The sequence below is a fragment of the Schistocerca americana genome, chromosome X (assembly GCF_021461395.2).
Source record: "Schistocerca americana isolate TAMUIC-IGC-003095 chromosome X, iqSchAmer2.1, whole genome shotgun sequence".
Classification (NCBI taxonomy): domain Eukaryota; kingdom Metazoa; phylum Arthropoda; class Insecta; order Orthoptera; family Acrididae; genus Schistocerca; species Schistocerca americana.
In genome coordinates this window covers 753,498,105-753,519,524 of record NC_060130.1, presented here as the reverse complement: position 1 = coordinate 753,519,524, position 21,420 = coordinate 753,498,105, and the positions used below count along the sequence as shown (strand labels likewise).

Below are 21,420 nucleotides of genomic sequence, written 5' to 3'. Positions count from 1 at the left end.
AATATCAAAACAAATAATGCTTCATCAACTCAATTATTTGCTCTGTTTTAATTTTATATAAACTTCTTGCGTTCCTGTTGCAGATGTTCCCTCTATACATCAGGCTGATTTTGAGCTCAGTACCAAGATTTTGACTGAGATGTTTAATGAATTAGTCTGATGTTCTCATAGGTATTTGTGTGTCATCAGTTGTCAATTATAAAAGCTGGGCATTCCTGTATGGAAATTTAATTGCATGAAGTACTTCTAAATGTATAACTTTGCTTGTCAATTATCACACCATGTTCCCATCACCATGTGCAACACAGTTTTTAATCTGCAAAACCCTACAAAATAAAGTAAAGTCTTTGGGTGTTTAAACTGACTTTTTGTAGCAATTTTAACGTAAGAAAATTAATATACTGTAATAACACCTACTCTATTACATATTTAGAAAAATCTTAAATGAGAAAATTTAATGACTTTAAAACACTGCCCTGTAGTAGAACCATCAACTGCCAGATAAATTTATTAGTGTACATACCCAACATGTAACCCCCTCCCCCCCTCCAGCCGCCACCAATTACATGCTTCTTGCTTTGTCCTTCAAAATACATCTCAACACCTTCAATCTCGACAATTTACAAAAATAAACCAACACAGCCTCTTAACAGCATTGATATGCAAAGCCAAAATGGTTCACCTTTACCTAGATGGATTTTAATTATAAGCAAATAAGTATAAAAAGGAAGATTTGTAATTATCTAATATGAGGCAGGTCTATGTAGACACTTTGATCTATGAGAAACTTTCATTCTAAATGTTAGTGCATAGAAGGGTAGATAACTTATGAAGTAAGCCATTCGGTTCTATCAGTAACAAACTTTACAGTGCTGAGCCATTCTAAACATAAGTGCATGTATGGGTCGATAACTTATGACATAAGCCATTTGGTTCTCCCAGTAGTAAACTTTATAGTGCTGAGCTGAGAGCTGTATCTGAAGGACTATGAAAATAATTTACAAATATACAGTTTCAGATCATTCATAAAAAAGTGATGAATTATTTAAAGGCCCACTGATGTGTCTAAAATCATGACGCCAACTAAAAAGGTACTCTGCAATACATTCAATTGCACTAGGTATTTTAGAACCTATTGGAGCTTGGAATTCTGTCCTCACAATGGTAGATTTGGTACTATATAGATGCAGCTTTCCAATTATACCAACATGGTACCATAAAACACACTGAACAATGAGCATAATATTTATTTCACTACAGATGTGTACATGTGGAACCATTTTTAAAGCAATGTCCTTCAAGAAAATTTACTTTTATCCCATTTTCTTTCACACAAACTTTTCTTGGCACTTTAGTTTGGCTGCTCTTTGGATACTCTAAGACAGCACAGAGATCTATTTCATCACATACTTTCTGAACAGACTCCTAACTACACATCAAAAATGGGATCTTACAGTGGCTACAGCTGCCTCTCCGTTTTACCTAGTAGTTTTTAATTAGAGAACTCTGAAAATTAGATCATTGAATCTACAGAATTTCTTTGTGATTACCTGAAGCAACTGAAATCTGGCCACAGAGTCATAAACATACATGAGAACATTGCTTTTTGGTCCCCCAGAAAATTATAAAACTGGTAAACAACAATTACTAAATGTAATTCTGAACTGCAGATATTACATAATAGTTAAAGCGCAATCAATTAAGTAACATACAAGAAAAAAGCCAATTATTTGCATTTGTAATTTCTACATAAATAATAAATAAGAACCATATATGTGGCAAAAACAGAAAGTTTCTGAGACAGGAACATTTCAAATTTAGTTTTATGCCAAAATATTCTATGTTACAACTGCAAAACTTCCACACACTCCAATATTTCCTTACACATCAAAGAAATATCACTGATGTTGTATGTATATACTAAACTCTCATATCACAAACACTCACCAAACACACATTCCAAATGAATAATCATAATGTCTGAGAAAAACCTCACTATTTCTGAATTTCATACAAACACACAAAAATGTTTCTACATATCTGCTGTTTACTAATCACAGTGTTATTGCATTCTGAAGGCACTGGGCTGGAGAGCTAATACTGTAGCGATGTTCTGTGAAACAGAAAGACACTTTCTGTGGGGGAAACCTGTAGCACCATATTAACCAATTTAGCATTTTGTTTTGGGGGAAAAAAAACTTTAAATGAAACGCAAATATCAAAGAAAAATGAGAGGAGGAAGTCATTGTTAACAAATGGGTGAAGTTTTGAAAATGATTATTGCTTATAAGTACAAACGTGCTGTTGTGATGCAGCTACATTCCTTACTTTTCAGAAAGCACATGAATACCTGCTAGACTTCTGTGCATAACCTAAACTCATGGTTAGTTGCACACAGGCTTATCAGTTGCTGTCTCCAGTAAGTGTACCTTGAGAAAAATCATTTCGTACAAATAAAAAAAGCTGTAATCAGTCAATGGACCTCATATACTGACTTAAATTAGTGGCATTTTTCTTTACTGTTTAATTAGTTCCTTTTTCATTTTTATTGTTTCCAGTTACAATTAGAACACAGCTAGAGGTAGGAAGAATCAATGTTACATTTAACATGCAATCTACTTGAATTTTTACAATATTTGGCTAGAGACCTTCATTCAAAATGTAGAGGTAAATTTATGTTGCACAGTCTGAAAAATCATCACTTCTTGCAATTTGCATAAAAATGAGAAGCTGGATCTATGAATGCTCTCATGGATGCCAATCAATGAATACTGGCAAATATAAATTATATTATCTTCGCCATATGCTTGAAGTATTTATTTATGTAAATGTGTTAAAAGTACTTTCAGAATGTAAAAAAGTACTTTCAGATTGTAAAAGAGTGACAAAGATAAAGAGGAACAAGTTGTTTCTACCTCACCTCTTCCTCTCTCCCTACAAACACAATGAAAATGAAATAGAATAGGATGAAACCGGGCACAGATATCTAAGGTAAGAAATTAGTAATTAAGATATTTTTTCCATTTATCTAACAGATACAGCTATGGCTCAGCCTGCATAACATTAAAATAAAATAAGAAAGATACACTTATGTAATGTCTGATATGTGACTGGATTTCATTCAAAAATTCAACCACCATAAATTTTTTATATTTCATGTTTTTTGTGAATGCAGCATATGATTTTAAAAAATATAAACAAAAAATCAATGTTATTTTTACTAGTCACTGAAGATTAAAATACCATAATAAGGATTTTTCAACTGCCTGCTTGTCCAATCAAGTATGTATGTTCTATAGAACAAAATATGTACCAGAAGCAACAAAATCACCATTCATTACTTTATTTTTGTAAAACGACAACTGAAATTGAACTCAGAGCTCAGAAAGAAGGGTGTTTACATATCATCAGATTTTAGTATATATTTTAGGTCCCCTCACCCCCAATAAGTTCGAGGCTTGGATACCTATCACCACATACATGTAATAATGATCTAATATTTCAATGATGCTTATGTTTCACCTGCAAATGAAACACCACTTCCTCTTTTTTATTATACATTCCCTGCTGTTAATATTGCTAAGAAGAGACCATTAATCTCCTCACCTTCCTCCCCACTTTCTTTGGTGTTTTTCACCAAGTATACACTCAGTGGTTTCAAATTCATTAGCAAATCTTTTGACACATTGTTCTGGATATAAAAATGGCTGCACAGATTTGTAATTTGTCCTAACTAATACAATTAACATCACACCAATCACTTATCATTTATTTTATTGCTAGCTGGGATGGGTGAATTGTGCAGTCCTCTATGATACAATACTATATGAAATTTCTTCTTCCATTAGAAGCATTAGTGACTTTCATCCTTGCCCTCACACTCAACTTTTGATGTTGTTTCCTAAGTTTGAATTTTCAGTAGCATAGTGTATTTAGTGGTTAGTTATTACTACACGTATAATCAACACAGAGCTACACTCAAAGAAAACAGTACACCTCGAATCAAAATCTTCAAATAATACCCTTGACAAGAACTAATGGAATACTGAATTCCATGTGAACCTGCAAATAAAAAGAACCATTTCACAGCAAGAACACACAGTAGTAACCGTGGCATTCTAGGGTATAAACATGTCATGCATGTAATCAAGTTAATAATTTGCAATAAGTGGAATAAATCTCTACAGATGGTGGGCAATATTGTATCTGCCACTCTCCTTCTCCCAATATACGTAACATCTGGGGGCAAAGAGGGGGAGGGGGGGGGGGGGATGGCGGCGGAACACAGTTCAAAAGTTTACTAAAGGTACAAAGGTACAGTCACAACTTTAGTTATTTGAAATGCAAACACATCATATATGAGGGACTGTCAGTACCAGGTTTATTTATACACAATATGATGAGAAAACACTGACAACAAATTTATGGTGTAGTGTTAAAATATTGATCTACTGGTTTGAATTCTGTGAATGTGTACTTCAGTGAAAGAAACTTTTGTTGTAAGTTTTTCTCAAAGAACTGGTATAATCAGTGGTGGACAAATGCATTTTACTCACTAAGCAGTTTTTGTATGTCTGTCTACTCAGGAGCACAAGAATTTCAAAAATGGTTCAAATGGCTCTGAGCACTATGGGACTCAACTGCTGAGGTCATTAGTCCCCTAGAACTTAGAACTAGTTAAACCTAACTACCCTAAGGACATCACAAACATCCATGCCCGAGGCAGGATTCAAACCTGCGACCGGAGCGGTCTTGCGGTTCCAGACTGCAGCGCCTTTAACCGCACAGCCACTTCGGCCTGCTACACAAGAATTTAAATCCTTGTTTGTCTATCCAACAAATCATGCAATCGACAGAGACAACTGCAACAATCAAGTATTATTTGACAGGTTAGAGTTGATCAGGCCATATAAAAATGCAATGTCATGAAATTTACCAAGTGGCAAAGAAATTAAACTACCAAAAGCAAGCATAAAAGGTACCTTTGGTGGATGAGAAGCTAAAGATGATAAGAAAACAAATTCATGAACATGACACACAACAAGGAAAAATAAAGTGCTTCAAATAAATAATGATTGGATAACAACCATAATATCTTGCAAGAACTGAACAGAAGAAAGAGGAGGAGCAGTGACACATGAGATCACCCAAACCAAGAAAATCGGAACACAAAATTAAGCAGAGAACAGAATTAATGCTGCAGGAAAGTTAATGCCAAAATGATACCACAATCAGTCAAGGATGAAGTGAGACACAAATGTGGAGAGATAAATGTCAGAGTAAAGTTTCCACCTGCAAAACTCTTGTTTCCCAATGTCCAAATAAATTTTATTGCCTGGTGATTACCTAAAATATCACGGCTACATGAAATAATGCAGTGACTGAATTGTAAATGTCTCAATAATAGTACAGTTTGGTCTCATTAGCAAATATTGATGCCACGTTGATACAGTATGCCCTCTAAAACAGAAAAAAAAAAAAAATGGGAACAGGGACTCATTACAGCTTTTTTCATTTGCACATTTTTCCTTCATGATGCGGTTTACAAAATAAAGAAAGATATAAGAAAATAACTACAATTAAATGCATTATTGCTTTTTCACATTAATTAAAAACAAAGAAAACATTTACATGAAAATAAAAAGTTTTCAGTCATACAAAAAACACGTCTGGCAACTGCTACATTTAACTTTCACCTGTGTATGTAAGTAAAGCAACAAATTTTCTATCACAATAACACACAGACTGGGGTAAAAACAAATTACAAAGCTGGAGCAGCAGCAACAGCAGCAGCAGCAGCTCAAGCTTATAAGGCACTTTGTTCCTGTGTGGAGTGATTGGACTTAAAACTACGGAGAGAAGTAAAGGAAGAATTCCAAAAATTCCTTCATTATTGACTGTCAAATCTGTTCTAAATGTGGTTCCCTTTCTGTGAGAACTGTGGCAAAGAGAAACAAATTACTACATCTTTCAATGATGCAGAGCTACAAGATGGCATTTTGTTACACAAAAAACACAATTACAGAGAATATTTAAGTAAACTCAGCATGGATATGATACTTTACTGATGATAAAGTACCACATTTAAAATCTATAACACTCTCAAACCAAAACAAAATCACTGTATATTGTACCTGGTCTACTGATTTCAGTAACAACGGAAGTGTGAATTATTCACAACCTTATGAAATTTTATTACAGTAAACCAAACATTTTCAAACATAAATGATATAGTGAGCATGTTAATGCGGAAATATGACTAAATTTTATGCTAAATGAATATAAGTGGGGGAATAGCAATAGAGTTACTACTCTTTATAGTTGAAATGCAAGAAATAAGTCTATGGAAAATATGTAAATGTTACAACTGAAGTAAACAGAGCTACCGGCAAAAGAATTTAAATATATATAACCAAACTATTTCTCATAAAAGGACAGACTGTTTAACATTAATTAGCCATATTTCCACATGACTGCCACTGATACTTTACAGCAGTGGACCCACAACATATTTCATACATTCTTACCACTATTGTTGTCATCGTTGTTATCATTATCATTGTTACTACTAAAATTACTCTAATTTCAGACACAGCATAATTCCATTCACATTTGTGCTTGATGCTCAGGAGCACATTTATTGCTGGTTTCCAAATATAGAGTAGCTATACAAAATTTTCCTACAGTACTGCAAGGGCTGATTACTACGCAGGTATTCTCAGATCAAAACTTTGTATGACAAGATGACCTCACAAATTTTCAGGTGCTGCAACCTCGATTTCACCAATTCAATCAGCAAACTGATAGGTGTCACCATCCATTCCACCTATCCCACCAACTGAAATCAACACAAATTAACAGAGATCAGAAGGTGCATTAAGGAAATATCAGTCCTGGCTGCAATTTAAATGTCCCACATTAAGTTTTTAGATATGAGCATCTACTAAACAGACATCAACAAGTTGGCGTGATCTAATGCAAATGCTACATAAAGTTCATGGCTGAAATACGTGTCTTCCTCTAAGATGATCAATGAATGTTTTGAACATACATTTTCGTACAACATATATTTAGAAAAGGCAATAAATATTGACCAACCATGTTAAGCTGGATAAAAGAATTGCCTATCAACACACAAGGTGGGATCAGCTCCACCGACAAATAAAAACTAATCACATTCAATCTTTACATACCAGATTTCCTTCTTTACTTGCACTGAGTAAAGAGCACAAAGGAATAGCATACAAGCAAATATAACAGGAAATGGTAGAACAAGAATTAACCATTGTATGTGATAGTTGAGATTCACAAGCTTTAGAAAGCAGTGAGGTGCCACAGAGGGTGGATGCACACGTGCTGCAGGTAGTAATCAAGAGTGACAGTAAGGCTCTCATTCCTTTGTCCAGCTTCCACTTTGTCTTATCCCTTACCTAGTTTTAGCACTGTAGCATTGTTTAGCATTTTGAATTTGAAAGCTAGCTGATGGCAAACAAAATGAGGTGCTACAGAAAGTACAACTCCCTTAAAGAATTCTTTTCAATCTTTGAGGTTACAACAGGGTGATGCAACTGCTCCTGCCAACATTGTTTTATGTGACACGCAATGTTATGTCTGGCCTTCATAAACCACATGTTAGATTTTCATATTCTCTCACTCACTACACATAAACTATTAGTCCTAAATAAAAAATGAACAGGACCATGATCTCATGTACCAATCATTTCCTGTCACACATCTGCAAATGTGCACCTCCTGCAAGCTTTTTCGCAAGTAGTTCACTGTGTCATTATGTTTGAGTGATTGAGAGGGCCAGATGTGTTTAGTGACCAGCTGAACACAACACAAAATAGAACTCATTGTAAAACAGCATTTGTTCATTTTTGAGTGTTATGCAAAAGCCCGATTCGTGGAAAACGTGTGTGGAACTATTTGCACAAGAATTGAAGGCTGGAAATGTTTCGGCAAAGCCTCCAGCAAAGTATGCAATGCAAAACTTTGTGGGAAAAATGGCATCAAACAGACTCTGCAAAGATTAAATATTACTGAGTGAAGAAAATCCTGGAACAAATTCCAATGTAATCTCAACAACATTTTGCTGTGCAAATGGGAACTAAGAAATCATTATGTTTAAACATTAATGAAGAGGACCTGCATATGTATCTGCAAAAATTTACTGCTGTGCATGAGTTATAGCATCCAGGTTAACTTTGATGTGTTAAGTTCCACCGATGGTTTCTGAGCGAAGTGGAATCAGGATTTCTGGATCCTCAGTTTTTCATTTCTTCAGATGAAGCCCGGTTCATCCTATCAGTGTATGTGGACTCAAAGTACATACAGCAGAAAATCTCCATCACTACTTTGAAGATCCACTGCATAGTCTCAAGATTGGTGTTTCATCATAATATTTGCTGTCCACATCATAATAAAATTCTTTCGCCAAACTGTTCATACAAACTGATATGTCCAAACACTGCTTAATCCATAGTGGATCAATTCACAGAAGATTAACAACTGGCTGGATATTTTCAGCAAGATGGAGCAACAGCACACACCACCTTGACAACCTCATCTCATATGCATGAAGTGTTCAGTGAGGAGAGGACAATCGGCAGAGACAGTGCAATCTCCTGGAGACATAGATCACTTGATCTATATCCCAGTGATTTTTATCTGTTGGGAAAATGAAAGCGCCAGGTGTACTCAAATAATCCCCACACACTGAAGAGCTGCAGCAGAACATCTAAAATTCTATTGTTGCCACCCCCAGAGCAGAGCTGCTATGTGTGACTCAGTTCTACATCATCACTCAATGGTAGCCATTTCTAGCATCTTCTGTGATGTTCATTAACAAAAGTCAATCCTTTATCCTCTCATTGTAAACATCTTGGTCAGTTTCATTTTGCCCACCCTATGTTTCAGCACATATGTGTCTGTGGATTGAGATCTCATCATCTAAGTTAACCCTATTGCTTGCTTTTCTGTTACGTGTGTGCGTGATTTCGAGAAAATGATCCTTGACTGTGTCAAGGAGCTAAGCCTCCTGATTGTGAATTTTAGTGGTTTCTATGCTGAGCTATAGTCACAACGCCATTTTTTAGTACGTGTCTCTAGAGTCATCAAGTAGCTTGCCATATCATGCTTTATTGCTTTTGCTGAGAATTTTGCACACTGATACGCAGTGTGTTTCTTTACAGTATTATTTCCCTTGCCTGGCAGTGGAACATCAATTATACCTAAGAGTATAAAAGGATGAGGGGAGTTCTAGGTCCTTGTGCTACCTCTGACCTAGGTGCGAACACATCAAAGGATTCTACTTCTAGCATATTTTCATCCACCCTTTACTGGCTCAGACAAGATTAAGGACAGAGTTTCAGTTGGAGAATAATAATAATAATAATTTGTGTAAAGAAAACTTGTGTTAAAATGACATGTTCCACATCATTACAAAATGTCGTATTCATGATCTATGGAACAAGGACTAACGTATGTATGTATGTGCAACTTAAGATAATGCCATTATACCACACCATATTAGAGACTTGCCTTATATTTAGGAACAGGACAAGAATACATTCTACTCAGTTGAACCTTTCAGTGAGTCAAGACAGCTTTTAGGTTTCCTTTGTTTGTGCAGCACATTTTTGTTAGATGTTCTCAATTTTATGTCAACACTTTTAAATATCGTAGCTGTTTTGAAGACACGGTTTTATTCAAATGTTTACACGTTTTGACTATATTCTTGGGAGAAATGTTTCTCCTATATTTACAATCTCTTGTTTTGTTAGGTCTCTGAAATTTTTCCACAATTTAGTTTCCTGACTTGGACTTAACCATTTACACTACTATCCACATTCTTTTGCAAACAATTTTTTGTTTCACGCGTGCTTACATCACTCGATTGCTTTTATCACATGAGAGTCCTTTATCTCCCTTACTGCCTAAGCAAATCTTTATTAGCAATTCAGATGATATAAAAATTAAAATTTCTTTGAAGTACTTTATTAAGAAGCTATGCTGTTTTCTGAGTATACTATCAATTATTTGTAGTATCAACTCGAGAACATCTGGCAGAGGTCTGTTCAAGAAACTACTGCTTCCCAATACATTTATTCCTTGATGATATTTGTCACACATTACGTACATATTTTTCAAACTAACAGCTCAGGTTGTGGAATCAGTACTAAAAGTAAGAATAATCTTTATAAAGATTTAGTCACATTCAGGTGTACATTATGCAGAAACACACATTTTCAATAACTTCTCAGCACCCATAAAAAGTTTAACTACAAAAACATTCACTTGAAGTGGAGCCTAAAGGATTTATTGGTGGTCAACTACTTAATTCAACCAACTAATTTATGTTTTGTTAGCAATAGCAAATAACATCACTGTTAGGTAAAATCTGACTTCTACATATCTTTAGTGCAGCAACATCATAAATTTAAATATGTATTGCAAACTGATTGTTTATTTGATGATAAATGGTTACAATGGTCTAAGAATTACCTGATGCTTCTCAGTTTATTGTATATTCACATGTTTAGTGACAAGTTTGGTCTTCCTTCTTATATGAAAATATGTTCAAAATTCTTTTGACTTATTCCATACACGACAACCACTTTACTTAGAATCTGTGGAATGGACATAAGCCCATCTCTTTTATTGTAAACTTTCCCCTGCGGCTTCACCTGCTTATGTGTTTGACGCATATACGGAACACACCTCCTCTTTCCTCTCTCTGTGTCCATCTCTTCTTCCCCCTGTCTGTCCACCTCATTCTCCCATCTCTATCTGTCTATCTCCTCCTCGTCACTCTCATCTACAAGGGGCATGCTATAAGTAATGCAACACATCTTATTTCTTGGCTAATTTCCACTGAAAAATACAAAAAACGTTCTAGGACTTTGTGGAAATTTCTGCTACAGGCCCCTATAATTTCATGAAGTTCAGATAGGTGGCAGCACTATAGGTAGCCTTCAAAATGACATCTGTAACAGAAGTGCATTCCAAGCAGAGTTGTCATTAAGTTTCTTTTGGTGGAAAACCAGAGCATTGCAGACATCCAAAAGTACTTGCAGAATGTCTATGGAGACCTTGGAGTGAACAGAAGCACAGGGAGTCATTGGGTGAGGTGTCTGTCATCATCACAACAAGGTTGTACAAACCTGTTAAATCTCCCATATGCCGGCTGGGCAACCAGAGTTGTGCTATCCTAAGGAAACTGAAGAAACAAGTTCAGCGTATTCATCACCACAAAAATGCAGACAAACTTCTCCTCCTCCATGACAACACAAGGTCTCGTGTAAGTCTGCCCTTATGAGATCAGCTCACAAAACTTCACTGGACTGTTCTTCCTCATCCACCTGTCTGCCCTAATGAAGACTGCACTCCACGGGAAGCAGTACTTGGATGATGGGGAGGTTACTGATGCAGCAAGATGTTGGCTCCAACGTTGACCAGTAGTATGTGGGCATACAGGCCCTCCCAGTAAGGTGGGGTACGGCTGTTGGATTGAATGGAGATTTGTTGAAAAACAGGGCTTAGTAACCAAGAGAGTGGGAAATAACATGGTGTACTGGAATCTTGAATAAAAACAACCAGCTTAAAAAAGTGTTGCATTACTTATTGAAAGGCCCTCGCATTATTTACAAGGCTTAAGTACTGTTTTTTTAAGCATTCCCTGATATTTTTTCTTAGCCCCTTAACTTAAAATGCTGAATTATCTCATTTTCATTGTTTTAAGAGAAATTTAAAATCCCAAGTATACTCAGGCAACTTAAGGAAAGACCTTTGAAACAATAAAACACTGCTTTTATCTGTTTCAGCACTGATAGTTGAGTGTTCGGCTGATAGAGAGTGGTACTACATTTGTAGCTTGACTGTTGGGTTTTGGTTGAAGTGGTTACCACCAGTTATCATCTTTACTGTGTGCAACTTTGGACAGTAGACAACAAAACTCTTGCTTTCAGACTGTCTCCTGTATTCTCATTTACACAGTGCTTTCAAAGAAAGATGGCTACAGTGATCTTGAATTTGACATAGAATTTAATGGTCCTGAAAGTGAAGAAGAATGTCATGTTACTTCATTAAATACTCTAAGTGATGATCATTCATCAGTTGAGTGACAAGTGCTTGCCAGTAGTATGAGATAAATACATCCACTGTGCTCCAGCCAGTTCCTATAAGATTTAAGTTCACAGTAAACCATTGTGTAACACACAGTTACACTACACAGAAACTACAAAATGACATCAAGCTTCAGGATATCTTCGTCAAAGTCCAGTGCACAAGTATACTCGAAATTTTATTATTGGTGATCTTCAAAATTTTGTAACTCACTATTTTGAGCTTTGAAAGCTGTCTTTATATGTCTAAATATAATGTCATTCATTATACGATGTTTTTCATTAATAACAAAAATATAATATTTTGGAGCATAACATAAAATATTGTTAAGTTAAGGGGTTAATGGTGAATCTATCGACTTTTATCTGTATTCTCCTAAGGTGGTATCAATGGTTGGGTTACAATGGATCTGAGCTTAGGTATTCTGCTATGATGTTTCGCATATCTGTATATTTGTGGACCCTCCACATCTGTTGGATTTCAGTATAAATTGTCAGCTGTCTGTTTCATGTACACAGCAGTAATGTCTTACAATGAAGTGAGTATTTTGAGAGAGGTGCTATGGGCTTAGCTCAATCTAATTCTTTGTGTAATTTCTTCTACTTTCTTCTTGGTTGTCCTTGAAGTGATTCTATTGACTGGTGAAGATGATCAAAACTTTATATCATCTCTTTGCTATAACTTTAATTATGCTGTCTCATACCTGGAGGAAGCACGTTGCAAGTTATTAACTCTGACGTTGTGTCTTTCTCTCAGTTGTTCAATTCACCATTATATTGTATCTAAATTTTAGTTGAGTTTCTCATGAATAACTTTGATAACAATCACACCAGGTTTTGTTACATACATGCTATGTACGCTGTGTGATCAAAAGTACCTGGACACCCCCAAAAACATACATTTTTCATATTAGGTGCATTGTGCTGCCACCTACTGCTAGGTATTCCATATCAGTAACCTAAGTAGTCATTAAACATTGTGAGAGAGCAGAATGGGGCACTCCACGGAACTCACGGACTTCGAACGTGGTCAGGTGATTGGGTGTCACTTGTGGCATATGTCTGTACAAGACATTTCCACACTCCTTAACATCCCTAGGTCCACTGTTTCTGATGTAATAGTGAAGCGGGAATGTGAAACGTACAGCACAAAAGCGTACAGGCCTACCTCGTCTGTTGACTGACAGAGACCGGCGATAGCTGAAGAGGTTCATAATGTGTAACAGGCAGACATCTATCCAGACCGTCACACAGGAATTGCAAACTGCATCAGGATCCACTGTAAGTACTATGACAGTTAGGTGGGAGAGCATAAACATTGGACGATTGAACAGTGGAAAAATGTTGTGTGGAGTGATGAATCACAGTGCACAATGTGGCGATACCATGGCAGTGTGTGGATATGGTGAATGACCGGTGAACATCATCTGCTAGCGTGTGTAGTGCCAACAGTACAATTCAGAGGCGGTGGTGTTATGGTGGGGTGATGTTTTTCATGGAGGAGGCTTGCACCCCTTGTTGTTTTTCATGGCGCTATTACAGCACAGGTCTACATTGATGTTTTAAGCACCTTCTTGCTTCTCACTGTTGAAGAGCAATTTGGGCATGGTGACTGTATCTTTCAACATGATCCACCTATGGTGGAGTGGTTACACAACATTAAAATCCCTGTAATGGACTGGCCTGCACAGAGTCCTGACCTGAATCCTATAGAGCACCTTTGGAATGTTTTGGAATGCCGACTTCATGCCAGGCCTCAAAGACCGACATTGATACCTCTCCTCAGTGCAGCGCTCCGTGAAGAATGGGCTGCCGTTCCCCAAGAAACCTTCCAGCACCTGACTGAACATGTGCCTGCGAGAGTGGAAACTGTCATCAATGCTAAGGGTGGGCCAACACCATACTGAATTCCATCATTACCGATGGAGGGCACCATGAAGTTGTAAGTCATTTTCAGCCAAGTGTCTGGATACTTTTGATCACAGAGTGCATATGGGACTAGCATATATACGACACAAAGGGGCAGTTTTTTTGGCTCCTCTCCATGATATTTCTGTCATTACATATTCATCCTCAGATATTTTTATCATTACATATTCATCCTCAATCTTGTACAATCAATAATGTGTGGTAAAGGAATAAGAAAGAATTAATAAACACTCAGAAGATTCCTACAATGCAAATTAATACATCACACTTACAGCATAAAGGGCACTTGCAACAAAGAGAAAATTTTGTTAAGAACATAAAACCTTCTCACCCAGTGCAAAATGTACAAGTTTTAATATTTTGTTTATCACAATTCCATTATCAAAAACCTGACTTTCATGACAAATATGCCAGAATAAATGTACGAAAAAATTTAATGTAAATATGTGGATTAGCTCTTTTTACATGTCTCTAAATGGTACAAATTTTAGATGTGGTTTATGAATTATCTGATGTGGGAGAACCTTAACAGTTGTGAATGATGAGATAAGCAATAAAATTGATGCAATAGCCAAAAATATCCATTGTTCATCAATAGAAAAATAAATTGTGAATCAAAAGATGCAGGTAAGCGTGAGATGAGTGAAAATAATCATTCATGGCTACCTGGACACACAATATATGTATGCAAACTGACAATGTATCTAACATTTTTTCAGAAGCAATATTACAAGTAATTCACAAAGTTTGAAACTAACCGCCATGGCCAAAGAGTTGTTTCCTGTAAACTTGAAAAACTTGTAAGATTATGAGTCAATTACTTCTACCAAGGCATCAAAAGCAATGAAAATGTCAAGTTACAATTCCATGCCCAGAAAACAGTTGTGTCAGATGAACATGGTGTTATACTGATTAAATACCTTACAGAAGGTATTATAAAAATCACAAGGACAAACCTAGAGGTTACAATTATGGTTGCAGACAAGCACTGACTTTGGAATGTATTTTGTAGCTTCAGCTGATTGTAAGCCTAATGCCCTCTCTTCTTCCCTCACCACCACTACGTTTCATGAGAGCATGTTAGTATGACTACAACATATACTTATCATATCCTTCATCTTTACACTTTCTGACTTCTTTCTTGTTTTTCATATGAAGAAAATTTGAAAAGCTATTTTCAAGATGACAATGAGTTGGTGCATGCAAAAGACTATGGGCTTAAAAAGAGTCTAAAAAAGATGCCACTATAGGTGCTTACAATATTCATAAAAGCAAATCATTAAACTGTTTAATATGCAGTAAGTACAAGTCTTTCCTATGTTTAAAATTTCCAGGATATTAGGAGCAAGATGAATTTGGTAACTTCTTCAATCTGTCTTTATGCCCCTCTTTAGTACAACAATGAAACACTTTACAAAATGTGTGTGTTAACATGAGGTGCTTACTATATTCCATGCAATATGGGTAGAAATCATCTATCAGCCAACTTGTCATTGATGGGCTACATAAGGAAGAACAGCTCATCAATACTAAATGAATGTGAATCTTGGAATAACACTGGCAGTAAATATTCCAAAGTCGGAAGAGGAGTGAAGGATTGGAATAATTTACCAGAGAATATCCTCAGTCCAATCTCAAACAGCATCACTATATTGACATGCCTCATAAACCAATGGCAAAACATTCTAGTTAAAGGAAAATAGAGTAAGTGCAAAATTATTTCAATCTAATGGATAGTCAATTATTTCATAATGCTACAAGGGGTGTAATATAGTCATATCATATAAAAATGCAATGTTCAGTCCCCTGCAAAAGCCATGTGTGAGCAAAAATCATCCATCCACATTTTAACTTGATTCACAAAAGGGAGATAAAGTACGTGCAAAACAACTGAATAGTAGCACCACTTCTCCTACTCCACTAAGTAAAATTAAAATACATCAGCAGATGAAGCATACTGAGAGAAACAAGCAGGACAAAAATTTCTGCACAGAAGGATCACGGAGTGGGGGGAAGGGGACAGGGTAGAATTACATGATGAGGAACCAAGATTATGCAATCATGCCTTTACAAAGCTAAACCTCTCCATACAAAATCTATGATTTCTGTGTAGATAACCTGATAAAATCAAACAAGTTATCTGTCACACCAAAAAAAGCTAAATTATCTCCAAAAACACTAAAACATGTTAATCAAAATAGTCTTGCTTTATCAGACAACTTAGCACTAAGGCAAAGTTCAACCAGTATTCAAATGAATACTGTCATAGAAATTGTGAAGAAAACTGGTCTACAAATTTAAGCATCCAAAACATAATAAATTACCAACATTTTATATGTACTGCAACTGCTAAAACCTAGTTGTCAAAAAGTAAAAAGAAAAAAAAGTAGTCTGCAGACATCACTGAAACCAGACGACTAAATCAAGACATTAATTATTTCAAATACTCCATGGATATCTACAATTTAAAAACGTCATAAACTGACTGTATATGGTAGTAACAGAATTCCAAGCATTGTATGCAACAGAATGGACTGCTAGCCTCAAAACGGGAGAAATAGAGGGAATAGAGATGAAGAAAGGGAGAAAAGTTATTTAAATAGTCTGGTGCCAACAAAACTGTAAACTGAAATTACATACTACGAAACAACAAAGAGAAGAGGGATCTACATATTCTACACACATCAAAGCCAAATGAAATGCATGGAAAATTTTGAACAAAATGGGGTTGGTAGTCATCAATATTGCACCTTTCCAGGTGGCAAGCAGCAGATGTCTCCCACACATGGATGGTCCTGAAGAAGTAGAACATCTGGAGTGGAATCAAACTAATAAATAGGTAGTGTCTGTTTTCCGTGTTAAAGGTGGCTACAAACAGGCTCTTATCTAGGTAATGGATGGCTGATAATTAATGTAGATGAGAACAACATACTATCCCACAAAATTTAAAAAAATAATTAAAAAGTATTTATGGTGCAGGAAATTCAAGAGGGAGATGTTTACTGACCGTTGACTTTAGAAGACAAGATCCAGCAGAGGAGGAAACAACAGGCAGCAAAATAACATATATCATACCACAACACCCTTGGTGCAAGTAACCAAGGGATATTAGCAAAACTGGAACATGGTACCTCTTAGAGAAATGGTAGCTAGGCATAAGAAGGATTAGCTCGGGCACTCAGTGTGTATGCATGGGGCTTTAATTCAACATGCCGAGAAGGTTGTTCCAGCAGCTACTGAGAGAAAATGATTCAACCAGCTGCAGACTGTGTCCCACATTGTAACAAACAATACCCGTTGTCTGAGCTCTGTAGTCATACTTACATCATTTAGCGACTGGTAGAGAGTGATGAGAGGTCCATTCTTGCTCACAGAATTTCAACAAAGATCAGAACATGCAGCATTGTCCTCAGAAATGAACATGACCTCCTGGTTCTGAGTTGAGTGAAAGCCTTAAACCAGAGACTTCATTTGTTCTGTAACACCAAACTGTGACTTTCTAGACTAGTGCCATAGGGTTGAGAACTTTTAGGACCGCCTTAAACGGGTCAGGGGTGCACCACACAAAAGGGACATGGGGTGCACAAAAGGTGTTTTAAAGGTGACCCTCAACCAAGTCCAAATACTGATAGCTGTACAAGACGTTGAAGTATCAGCCAAAGCATTTTATCGAACAGAAACTGCACTGAGGCAAAGGTACAAACATTAGTTATGTCTGCAGTCAACTTTACTTAAAATGTGGGGTCTGCAATCCATTCTCGATCTTTTAATTTTTGTTCTTGCTTTGCTTTTTCCTTCATAAATTTAACAACAGCATATCTTAAAAACTCATTCCCAGCATGTTCTTTCACTTAAATTTGGAAATTTGTGGTAAGATCTTATGGGACCAAACTGCTGAGGTCATTGGTGGTGGTGGTTAGTGTTTAACGTCCCATCGACAACGAGGTCATTAGAGACTGAGCGCAAGCTCGGGTTAGGGAAGGATTGGGAAGGAAATCGGCCGTGCCCTTTCAAAGGAACCATCCCGCGCACACACACACACACACACACACACACACACACACACACACACACACACACACACACACAGGGAAGGATTGGGAAGGAAATCGGCCGTGCCCTTTCAAAGGAACCATCCCGCGCACACACACACACACACACACACCACACACACACACACACACACACACACACACACCATGCCCGAGGGAGGACTTGAACCTCAGACGGAGGGAGCAGTGTGGACCGTAACAAGGTGCCTCAGACCGTGCGGCTTCTTTCACTTAAACAATGCACTTTGCAGTAACATACAACTTCTCCACACTCTTTGTTCAATGTCATCAAAACTGTTGAAACTGACAATGTAATAAAGTGCGTACCTTCAGAAGATTTACTATTCACACCAGTAATTCCATCACGTGTTCCACATCTGCATATTTAACACAAAGTGCTTCTCGATGTATAGAAAACTGAATTCTGTAAAAAATCATCTGTTGATAATTATCAACTAAGTCTTTAAATTCTTTCTGCATGATGCTTTAATGCCATTTCATAGCAAATTTGCAGTACCCAGAACTGAAGAACGTTGTGCCAGCCAAAATAAGCCACACCAAATGCTAGAAGAAAGTGATGCACTGCACTGTTAAATGAAATGTAGCACCATACCAAGAGGGACCAACAAAGGCCAAGACATGCCGAGACCAGCCAAGCTCTGTCCTACACGTGAGCAGCAAATTGTGCAAGTGTGAAGTTTGCACGCCATGGCCAACCCTGCGATAACCACACAGAATCACAGAATTTGGAGGTCAGGCGGCTTGCCAATTCTGTAAAGTAGGTTTGAAAGTAAGCTGTGGCAGATCTGATGAAAGAGTAGAATGTTACTGCAATCAACAGTGTTTCAGGGCACACCATTCAGCACACAATGTTGAACATAGAGCTCTACAACAGATGACCCCATTATATTCGAATGATGACCCACTGACATGGTTACTTACAATTGCAGTGGGCAGAAGATCATCAGGATTAGACCATGGATTAATGGAAATGTGTTGCCTCATCAGATGAATCACTGTTCGTGTTGCACCAGGTGGACGATCCTGTCCAGATACACGATTATCGTGGTGAATGGCTGCTCAAAACATTCATCATGTAGGTTGGTCAGGGCAGAATTAAGATGCAGGAGCATTCACCTGGGCTTCCATGATATCTGTAGCAGTAATCGAAGACACCACAACAGCTGTGAATTATGTGAACGTTATTGCACAGCACCTGTGACCCTTCACGCTTAATGCCTCCTTCAGTGACTTTTTATTTGCCTTGCAAGTATATAGCATGTTTGGAACTTGTACTGTTGACAGACACTATGTGTAGACACTGATACATAACAGGCATTACCAGGGACACCATCATCACTCATTGGCAGCATGCAAAACAGCAATGGTGGCCCTGCATTCAACGGAACTTGCTTGCATCCATGGGTCATGTGTCCATCAAGTGCCCACAGACATTCCTCAGGCTGCTGTGTATTTAAGTGGCTGCTCAATCTCCAGCATGCAGCTCTTCATTCACTTCTAGGCCAAGCACCAGCATTATCCTGTGGCCCATCTGTTGGAGCTTCTCGCTGAGTCTATGCGGCACTGCAACCACCAGGTGTGACACTCCACATCAAGTGACCAGAAATCTTCATTCCTGCTTCCTCCAACCCTTGGCTTCCCACGACACCGTGCCAACGTACCAGTAGTGCTACTGTGAAACATTTGACTGTGTACTTGTGCAAGTGTGATCACTCAACCGACATAACTACAGACTTTGATTTTGTTCCTCATATGATCAAGGAAGATCATTTCAGCTGTTATTCCATTTGATGTTGAACTTGGATTTGTTGTGATGCTGTAATAAAAGTGTACTTAAAGGCAACCTGGGAATCATCACTCGTCAATCTCTCATGTGTGTGTGCAGTTACATCTAAGGACAAAAGTTGGTGATGAGGGTAAAAGCAGCATTTCCCAGCACTGTCACCTGGCTTCTCAGCAATTGGACCTGGCTCCCGCTGTGTCCAGCCTGGTCGCTGCCCCATGGCTGAACTCGATGCTGCCCCAACCATTTCAAGAAGTTGCAGCCCTGGTTGGCCATCCTAGCAAACACATTGGAACACTTAGTGTCTCTCCTTCTGGTTAACTTATGACACATGCTTTTTCTTGACTCCGTTGGTGCTTCATCATTTCTCCTTCCCACAGTGTGGATCTTTCTTGTGCCCTCGTGCAAGCCACTTTTGTTGCTTTGTTCCTGCAGTGTAGATCCTTCTTGTGTCCATACGCATGACATCTTTTCCATTTCTCTCTCATGCCCCTGTGTCAGTTTCTTTTGTGGCCTTTTTCACATTCCTCAAGTTTTTTTCTCTACTTGTCTTTTCCGCTCCCAGGCTCCAAAGTAAGAAATACTGCTCAGTGTCTTTCATAATTCTCTGCCATTATTTTAATGTTTCTGGGCCTTTTTGGTTGTCCTTGTTTCTGTGCCCATGGCACTCCTATAACTCGACTCCATCTCCACCCTCAGGACACATCCTTTCCACTTTTTCTGCTGTTTTCACACATTTCATTTCTGGTGATCACTGCACCATGACACTGTGACTGTTGCATTGATGTGTTTCTGGCAGCAACACTGGCTGAGTTCTGCCACCCAATGCCATCAGCATTCCAACAACTTTAAGCTGTCCATCACACTGTCATGTTTGCAGCAGCTGCATTGGCCGAACTCTGCTTCCCAGTGCCAATTGCACCTGCTGACACCACACTGTTGCATTGCACATAGTGTCAGCAGTCTCACTGGTCCAGGTCTGTCTCCCAGAGGAAATAGCACCCCATTTCCATTGTACCTTCACACCATCAGCTGAACTAGTCGAGCACACTTTCCCAATGCCACTGGTGCACTGTCAATGGCCACACTATTGCACGGGTGGTAGAACTGGTCATGCCTTATCTCCCTGTGCCAGTGCCTTGTCAGCCATCACACCATCAGCTGCACTAATCAAGGCCTGTCCCCCCAATGCTGCTGGCACCCCATTGGCACCAAGTACGCCACTGGTATCTTTGCTTCTCATTGTCCACATTGGTCTAGCACTGTCTTCTACTCCCGCTGGTACCTGCCAATGTCTTTGCTCCACTGACTGGTTCCATGGATTTCCTCATCTGTATTTAGCAGTGTATGTGCATCTCACAGATTGACTCCATCAGTCACCAGGTTTGCTTCCACTGGTCACTGGCTGCTTCTCTCTAACCTTGTGATCGCTCCTTCCAGGATTGCTCCACCGGCTGGCCACATATATCTGTACCTCTAGTGCTAGAATTCTGCTGCATTATTTTTTTTT

General features: G+C 37.9%; 1 protein-coding gene across 1 annotated transcript in view; it reads right to left on the bottom strand.

Annotated features, from left to right (window-relative positions):
* Window positions 1-6,234: 6,234 nt before the first annotated feature.
* LOC124556298 overlaps window positions 6,235-21,420 on the bottom strand; it is a 391,641-nt gene continuing 376,455 nt past the window's right edge. Inside the window, exon 12 of the mRNA XM_047130273.1 lies at window positions 6,235-6,838. The gene's annotated coding sequence lies outside the window, so the exon portion shown is untranslated. The remainder of the gene's footprint in view (window positions 6,839-21,420) is intronic.